The sequence below is a fragment of the Salvelinus sp. IW2-2015 genome, unplaced genomic scaffold (genome assembly GCF_002910315.2).
Source record: "Salvelinus sp. IW2-2015 unplaced genomic scaffold, ASM291031v2 Un_scaffold285, whole genome shotgun sequence".
Taxonomy (NCBI): Eukaryota; Metazoa; Chordata; class Actinopteri; order Salmoniformes; family Salmonidae; genus Salvelinus; species Salvelinus sp. IW2-2015.
Genome location: NW_019942531.1, coordinates 455084 through 463469, shown reverse-complemented (window position 1 = coordinate 463469; position 8386 = coordinate 455084). Strand labels below are relative to the sequence as shown.

Below are 8386 nucleotides of genomic sequence, written 5' to 3'. Positions count from 1 at the left end.
GGTATTGAGTTGCAGTGTAGACTGACCACAGACAAGCTTGTGCAGGTCTCATCACATCAGACATTTAATAAATAGAGGACAGTCCAATCAGGCCGTCGCAAATCTATTTAGATTGCACACATACAAGGAGACTCGTGACAGTGTACATCAGACCTGACGCCAGATCAGAGACCAAAAGAAGAATTAGGACTGTACCGCTCGGTCCTGTGGTCTGTTAGGAATCATGATAAACTGTCTAGTTGGGGAGTCCTCGCCGGATTTCATAGTGTGGAACCAGGCTGGCTCTAAAAGACGTGGGTTTCTGTCTTCAATTACATTAAATTGCTTAGCATCCAAATGTCTGTGTCTAGAGATGTTAGCGGAGTCCCAAAAGGCGACACTTATTGCCTTACAGAGTATTTATACAGTATTTTGACCGAGGGCCATCAAAGGTACTATACTTAGTAGGGGAATGGGTACCATTTTAGGGATAGTACGAAGCTTTAATGACTCACCACCCCTCTGCGCGGTAGATTTAGGCTGTAGGCCTCCCTGGCCCAGCCCGTAGCCGTACCTCGCCCCTAGACACACGTTCAGAGGTGCGTAACAGCTCAACAGCAATCTGCAGTCTGGGCAGGCTGGGGGAGGCATATCACTCACACTCATCAGGACACAGTGGGGCATGGGTACAAACAAAACACGTGTGCATGCACACACACATATATTCTCTCTCATTCACAAATGACCACACAGCACACACTGGTACCAAACAGGAGGATATTCTTCAGTGAAAGAAAAGAATTAGAACATAATGATGGGACTCCCTTGCTCTCTGACATCTGGTAAACTCTCCGCGACTAAGGAATAAAAAAAGAATCAGTTTGCTGAGGCTGTTGCCCTCAGGAGGCAAGGTCTTGAGAGCAGTTCTTATCATTTTTTTTTATTTGACATCTTATCACTGCAATCAGGGGTTTTGGCAGATGAAGACGACACATTTGGGTAGGAACTTCACTCAGAGCACACCATCGGCCTTAGGGTGCGTGTCTGCGGGAGTCATAGTGTATCTTTGTGTGCTGTGGTGGCGCCGTGTGTACGACGAGTGTGTGATATATGAAACTTACCTGATGAGTGTTTATCGTCCGACACCAGCAGCCAGCTCGTCTTTTGGCACCGGCGATCGCGAATACCGCGTTCAAGAGCCAAACGTCTTCCACAATTTGACTGCTAGAACAAAACACACATGATACCGTATTCGGTTTCTGTATGACGCAAGATTGCCCAGTATTGAAGGAATTAAAGGGCTTCTTGTGAATAGGGGAGCCTGTTTTCACTTTTGGAAGAAAAGAATCGTGCCCAATTAAACGCTCGTACTTGTTCTAGATTGATACAATCTGCATATTATTTTACTATTGGGATAGAAAACACTTAAGTTTCTAAAACTGTTCTTGAATTATATCTGTGAGTTGTAAGAAACAGAACTATTTGGCAGCAAAACTTCCAAGTACAGGAAGTGAAAACTTTGAAAACGAGGCGCATCTGTGTCAGGCCTGCCTGATTCAACTGGCTTTATATGATCTAAATGCACCTTCATGACGCCTTCCACTAGATGTCAAGGCAGTGGAGTTGAATGGGGTGTCTAGCTTGATCGTGAGGCCGAATAAGAGAAGTCCTTGTTGGAGGTGACATGTCGCGGTATTTGTGTCTGTCTTCGGCACGGCGAGCGGGGGGACCTCGGACGATTGTCTTGCTGAAAAGCGTGACAGTAAGTTGAGAAAAAACATCATAAAGTTTAGGATTTTCAACTCGAGTATTGACCAGTTGATAGAAGTGATTATGGGATGTTGGGAATTTTGCGTTCAAGCGCCAAAAGAGTTGGAGGGCATGTTCACGCCACATGGCGTAGCCAAAGTTACTAATTCGGACAGGAAAGAAGCATGGAACATTCTAAAACTCAACAACGATTTATTCTGGACCTAGGACTCCTTGCACAATCATTCTTGATGGAAGAACAGCAAAAGTAAGACAACATTGATGAGGTTATTTCTTGTAATTTCTGTAATATGTTGACGTCAACACTGGCGGGAGAATAGAGTGACATGCTTCACAATAACGCGATGCTTATATCTTTGTTGCTGGGTAAAGGTATTTTAAAATCTACACAGCGGATAGCATTGAAGAACCGAGTGATGTAATCTTTCATTGTGGCCATATCAACAGGTATTTTTATGTAAAGGTTACTGATGAGTTCTTTGGGTCAGATTAGGTTGATGTGTCCAAAAATTCCGGCATTCTGGTGAATTGTTGCTACGTCAATATCACTGATATAAGGCCCACGATTTGCAGCTCTAAATGATGCACAATGTTTCGGGAACATAAAACATAAATGTATTGGTATAACATAATGTTATAAGAACTGTCATACTGATAGAGTTGTTCAAGGTTTAATGATTAAATTTATCGTCTATTTTGTCGTTTTTGAAAGCTATTTTGGGGCGGGGAGTAAATGCTCTGTGGGATGTCGTGGCTATTTAGTAGCTAATACAGAAATATATATTGTGTTTTCGCTGCTTAAAACACTTTAAAAAAATCGGAAATATTGGTGGATTCACAAGATGTTTATCTTTCATGTTGCTGACACCATGTATTTTTCATAAATGTTTATGATGAGTATTTATGATGTCACGTTGCTCTCTGTAATTATTCTGGCTGCTTTGTGGCTATTTGTGATGGTGGCTGCAATAATGTAAACTATGATTATACCTCAAATATGCACATTTTCGAACAAAACATAAAGTTATTGGAAACATGATGTTATAAGACTGTCATCTGATGAAGTTGTTCAAGGTTAGTGATTAATTTTATCTCTATTTCTGGGTTTTGTGAAAGCTACCTATGTGGTGGAAACATGGTGAAAACATGCCGTGTGTGTTTGGCTATTGTGGTTAGCTAATATATAATACATAGTGTTTTCGCTGTAAAACATTTTAAAAATCGGAAATGATGGCTGGATTCACAAGATGTTTATCTTTCATTTGCTGTATTGGACTTGTGATTTCATGAAATTATATGATATCCCTGTCCCGTTAGGCTAGCGTAGGCTATGCTAGTCAGCTTTTTGAAGAGGATGCTCCCGGATCCGGGATGGGTATCACTGAAAGGTTAAAGGGCTGAATCTTAATTTGAGAACTAAAACTAGAATTTGAAATCTAGAATAGAACATTTATATCAATGCACAATTTAAAAAAAGAATTGTGCCGTGGATTGATTTAGGATTGACTGTGGATATACAGTTAATTCGGAAAGTAGTAAGGCCCCTTCCCTTTTTCCACAATTTGTTAAAGTTACAGCCTTAATTCGAAAATAAGTTGAATAAAAAAATTTCATCAATCTACACACATTTTTGCAAATGTATTAAAAATACCTTAAGTATTCAGACCCTTGATATGAGACCTGAAATTGAGCTCAATGTGCATCCTGTTTCCATTGATCATCCTTGAGATGTTTCTACAACTTGATTGGAGTCCACCTGTGGTGAATTCAATTGATTGGACATGATTTGGAAAGGTACACACCTGTCTATTAAAGGTCCCACAGTTGACAGTGCATGTCAGAGTAAAAACCAAGCCATGGGGTCAAAGGAATTGTCCGTAGAGCTCAGAGACATGATTGCATTGAGGCACTGATCTGTGGAAGGGTACCAAAAAATGCGCTATGGAAACTCTGACAGAGCCTTCCAGAAGAACAACCATCTCTGCAGCACTCCACCAATCAGGCCTTTATGGTAGAGTGGATAGACGGAAGCCTCTGCTCAGTAAAAGGCACATGATAGCCGGGTTGGAGTTGCCAAAAGGCACCTGAATGACTCAGAACATAAGAAACAAGATTCTCTGGTCTGATGAAAGCAAAATCGAACTCTTTGGCCTGAATGCCAAGCGTCACGTCTGGAGGAAACCTGGCACCATCCCTTACGGTGAAGCATGGTGGTGGCAGCATCATGCTGTGGGGATGTTTTTCAGCATCAGGGACTGGGAGACTAGTCAGGATCGAGGGAAAGATGAATGCAGCAAAGTACAGAGATCCTTGATGAAAACGTGCTACAGAGCACTCAGGACCTCAGACTGGGGTGAAGGTTCACCTTCCAATAGGACAATGACCCTAAGCACACAGCCAAGACAACGCAGGAGTGGGTTCGTGACAAGTTTCTGAATGTCCTTGAGTGGCCCAGCCAGAGCCCAGACTTGAACCAGATCGAACATCTCTGGTCAGACCTGAAAATAGCTGTGCAGCGACGCTCCCCATCCAACCTGACAGAGCTTGAGAGGATCTGCATAGAAGAATGGGAGAAACTCCCCAAATACAGGTGTGCCAAGCTTGTAGCGTCATACCCAAGACGACTCGAGGCTGTAATCGCTGCCAAAGGTGCTTCAACAAAGTACTGATACTTATGTAAACTCAGCAAAAAAAGAAATGTCCCTTTTTCAGGACGCTGTCTTTCACAGATAATTTGTAAAAATCCAAATACCTTCACAGATCTTCATTGTAAAGGGTTTAAACACTGTTTCCCATGCTTGTTCAGTGAACCATAAACAATTAATGAACATGCACCTGTGGAACGTTCGTTAAGACACTAACAGTTTACAGACGGTAGGCAATTAAGGTCACAGTTATGAAAACTTAGGACACTAAAGAAGCCTTTCTACTGACTCTGAAAAACACCAAAAGAAAGATGCCCAGGGTCCCTGCTCATCTGCGTGAATGTGCCTTAGGCATGCTGCAAGGAGGCACGAGGACAGCAGATGTGGCCAGGGCAATAAATTGCAATGTCCGTACTGTGAGACGCCTAAGACAGCGCTACAGGGAGACAGGACAGACCACGTGTAACAACACCTGCACAGGATTGGTACATCCGAACATCACACCTGCGGGACAGGTACAGGATGGCAACAACAACTGCCCGAGTTACACCAGGAACACACCATCCCTCCATCAGTGCTCAGACTGTCCGCAATAGGCTGAGAGAGCCTGGACTGAGGGCTGGTAGGCCTGTTGTAAGGCAGGTAATATCAACGCTGTGCGTTACAGGGAAGACATCCTCCTCCCTCATGTGGTACCCTTCCTGCAGGCTCATCCTGACATGACCCTCCAGTATGACAATGCCACTAGCCATACTGCTCDTTCTGTGCGTGATTTCCTGCAAGACAGGAATGTCAGTGTTCTGCCATGGCCCTTCGAAGGGCCCGGATCTCAATCCCATTGAGCACGTCTGGGACCTGTTGGATCGGAGGGTGAGGGCTAGGGCCATTCCCCCCAGAAATGTCCGGGAACGTGCAGGTGCTTTGGTGGAAGAGTGGCGTCACATCTCACAGCAAGAAATGGCAAATCTGGTGCAGGTCACAAGGAGGAGATGCACTGCAGTACTTAATGCAGCTGGTGGCCACACCAGATACTGACTGTTACTTTTGATTTTGACCCCCCCCCCCTTTGTTCAGGGACACATTATTCCATTTCTGTTAGTCACATGTCTGTGGAACTTGTTCAGTTTATGTTTCAGTTGTTGAATCTCGCTGAAAATTAAACGCAGTTAACAGTGGGAGACGTTTCTCTTTTTGCTGAGTTTAAATGTGTTATTCCAGATGCAGATTTTTTTTTAAATTTACAAACATTTCTAAAAACCTGTTTTTGCTTTGTCATTAGGTATTGTGTGTAGACAAAAGAAATGGCACTAATTTTAGAATAAGGCTGTAACGTAACAAAATTTTGAAAATTCAAGGCGTCTGAATATTTCCCAAATTCACTGTAACTAGGTTGGTTGCTGTAAGCACATACTGACTTACATTTACATTACATTTAAGTCATTTAGCAGACGCTCTTATCCAGACGCGACTTACAAATGACTTAGTTGACGGACTTATACGATGTCCAATAACTTGTTGGAGACAGGTTGACTTCACAGACCAGATGTATTTCAATTTCAGCGACACTGTCCAGAGAATCAAAGCTCTCCTTCACATCACAGTATTGGAATCCTTAGGGAAATCAGGCAATTATGCCCTTTCTGACTAGAATTAGATTTCATTGAAAAAAATGTATCCACCATGGCCAAAAAGTCAGAGATACTGTACAACAACAGATGATTAGAATGAAGTCAAAGAAGGAAGAGAGAAAGCATGAAAGAGGAGCTTTGAGTGGAGAGTGAGGTAGCGGAAATGGGGATAGAGGGGATAGAGGGTGCAAGAGTGTGACTCATCAGAGGAGAAGGAAAAGAGAAGTAACAATGAAGAGAGCTGGGTCTGACTTACTGCTCTAATAATACCCAGTGTCAAGCTTCGTCTTAAATGAGACCCTACTCACTTTATAGTGTACTACTTTTGACCAGGATCCGTAGGCTCTTGACAGGGGGGGGGGGGGGGATTCCGGTTGAAAGTTAATTTCCTACAATTCTACACAGTTTGCCCATGAGGAGTAGAGAAAATGTTTCAGTTTATAGGAGCTACATGTAGTATATTACCATTGCCAGCAAATCTCTTGTTGTCAAATTGACTGCCTGAGCGATTTGTATGAATCAAATACATTTTTATTGGTCGCATACACATATTTAGCAGATGTTAATGCGGGTGTAGCGAAATGCTTGTGTTCCTTGCTCCAAAAGTGCAGTAATATATATTTTTTTTTTTCACCTTTATTTAACCAGGTAGGCTAGTTGAGAACAAGTTCTCATTTGCAACTGCGACCTGCCAAGATAAAGCATAGCAGTGTGAACAGACAACACAGAGTTACACATGGAGTAAACAATAAACAAGTCAATAACATGGTAGAAGAAAAAAAAAGAGAATCTATATACAATGTGTGCAAAAGGCATGAGGTAGGCAATAAATCGAATAATTACAATTTAGCAGATTAACACTGGAGTGATAAAATCATCAAATGATCATGTGCAAGAAGAGATACTGGTGTGCAAAAGAGCAGAAAAGAAATAAATAAAAGCAGTATGGGGGTGAGGTAGGTAAATTGGGTGGGTAGTTTACAGATGGACTATGTACAGCTGCAGCGATCGGTTAGCTGCTCGGATAGCAGATTTTTAAAGTTGTTGAGGAGATAAAAGTCTCCAACTTCAGAGATTTTTTGCAATTCGTTCCAGTCGCAGGCAGCAGAGAACTGGAAGGAAAGGCGTCCAAATGAGGTTTTGGCTTTAGGGATGATCAGTGAGATACACCTGCTGGAGCGCGTGTTGCGGGTGGGTGTAGCCATCGTGACCAGTGAACTGAGATAAGGCGGCACTTTACCTAGCATAGCCTTGTAGATGACCTGGAGCCAGTGGGTCTGACGACGAACATGTAGCGAGGCCAGCCGACTAGGGCATACAGGTCGCAGTGGTGGGTCGTATAAGGTGCTTTAGTAACAAAACGAATGGCACTGTGATAAACTGCATCCAGTTTGCTGAGTAGAGTATTGGAAGCTATTTTGTAGATGACATCGCCGAAGTCGAGGATCGTAGATAGTCAGTTTTACTAGGGTAAGTTTGGCGGCTGAGTGAAGAGGCTTTGTTGCGGAATAGAAAGCCGATTCTTGCTTTGATTTTGGATTGGAGATGTTTGATATGAGTCTGGAAGGAGAGTTTGCAGTCTAGCCAGACACCTATAGGTATTATAGATGTCCACATATTCTAGGTCGGAACCGTCCAGGGTGGTGATGCTAGTCGGGCGTGCGGGTGCAGGCAGCGAACGGTTGAAAAGCATGCATTTGGTTTTACTAGCGTTTAAGAGCAGTTGGAGGCCACGGAAGGAGTGTTGTATGGCATTGAAGCTCGTTTGGAGGTTAGATAGTACAGTGTCCAAGGAAGGGCCGGAAGTATTAAGAATGGTGTCGTCTGCGTAGAGGTGGATCAGGGAATCGCCCGCAGCAAGAGCAACATCATTGATGTATACAGAGAAAAGAGTCGGCCGAGAATTGAACCCTGTGGCCCCATAGAGACTGCCAGAGGACCGGACAACATGCCCTCCGATTTGACACACTGAACTCTGTCTGCAAAGTAGTTGGTGAACCAGGCAAGGCAGTCATTAGAAAAACCGAGGCTACTGAGTCTGCCGATAAGAATATGGTGATTGACAGAGTCGAAAGCCTTGGCCAGGTCGATGAAGACGGCTGCACAGTAATGTCTTTTATCGATGCGGGTTATGATATCGTTTAGTACCTTGAGCGTGGCTGAGGTGCACCCATGACCGGCTCGGAACCGGATTGCACACGGAGAAGGTACGGTGGGATTCGAGATGGTCAGTATCTGTTTGTTGACTTGGCTTTCGAACTTTGCAGGCTATCTCTGCAGTAGATTGCAACTCCTCCCCCTTTGGCAGTTCTATCTTGACGGAAAGTGTTATAGTTGGGTATATGAAATCTCAGAATTTTGGTG

At 43.4% G+C, this 8386-nt stretch overlaps 1 protein-coding gene across 2 annotated transcripts in view; it reads right to left on the bottom strand.

The window, feature by feature from the left end:
* The window catches only part of b3glcta (beta 3-glucosyltransferase a), a 147301-nt gene that overhangs the window by 10759 nt on the left and 128156 nt on the right, over positions 1 to 8386 (bottom strand). The gene's annotated exons all lie outside the window — the stretch shown is intronic.